The sequence below is a fragment of the Penaeus monodon genome, chromosome 15 (assembly GCF_015228065.2).
Source record: "Penaeus monodon isolate SGIC_2016 chromosome 15, NSTDA_Pmon_1, whole genome shotgun sequence".
In the NCBI taxonomy this organism is placed as follows: domain Eukaryota; kingdom Metazoa; phylum Arthropoda; class Malacostraca; order Decapoda; family Penaeidae; genus Penaeus; species Penaeus monodon.
Window position 1 is genome coordinate 28878247 of NC_051400.1, and position 995 is coordinate 28879241.

The following is a 995-nucleotide window of genomic DNA, read 5'->3' on the forward strand; positions in this document are numbered from 1 at the left end:
TCATCATCAAATATCTTCATTATCAATAACGAAAAAGTCTAGAAAATGCGTTTTCGTTGTAAACATTTGCTGATTTTCATCACCAGTTCTTCCTTTTGGCATTCTACTTCCACTCTACAAACAGCTTATTTTTAGGTTTAAAAATTACGTAATAAGTGACATGTCTCACTCTAGCAAACTATAGACACTGCCCATTGCAGTTTGTCTGTTTTCATTCCTTCTACTTAGTCGAATTTTGCTAAAACAAAGAAATAAACTGAATAGGCTTCATTCGAATATATTGTCCTTGACTTGAATATATAACACACGTTTAATTCTTAACAACATACTTCTAAAGGGTTTACGCTTTGAAATCTTTTATATACGGATGTCCTCCTCCTTCAACATTGCCAAAGAGGAAGAGGAAGGTCTGATGATAAACTTGGAACTTTCCTGCAGGAAGCATGGCGTGGCTTCTAACTGCACGTTTTGTGAACTTGGCTGTCTTTCATTGATGACATTATGATACAAATATTTAAAGAATATTTTATCTGATGTTACTGTAAGAAAATGAAATAATTGTCATAAACTAGAATAAATAAGCATAAATGTTGTTAAACAATTGTAATAACATACTATTCATCAGCACATCTCAGTAGTTCTCGTTTCCATGTTCAACTTTGGAGCAAGTTTCGATTATGGCATCAAAACTGTCCCTCAAACTGTGTCGACACAAGTACTGAACGCCCAAAGTCTACGTTACAGTTATGGGTTATATTAGGCCTTGGGACGACCTATTCTGACGTGAGGGAGCTGAATACAAGTGTGGGTCTGTCCTTGCTACTCCACTCAAACGGACAGAGGGATAATATAGAACATGTAAATGTATACCATCTTTTTCCTTGGCAATTAGGGTGTCGCGAGGGGTCTCGTGACACCCAAAGCACTGTTTTGTGATCGGAGGTGAAACAGGTTGCTAGCTCTGCCCTCTGCTGTGACATAGTGGGAATGGCGGC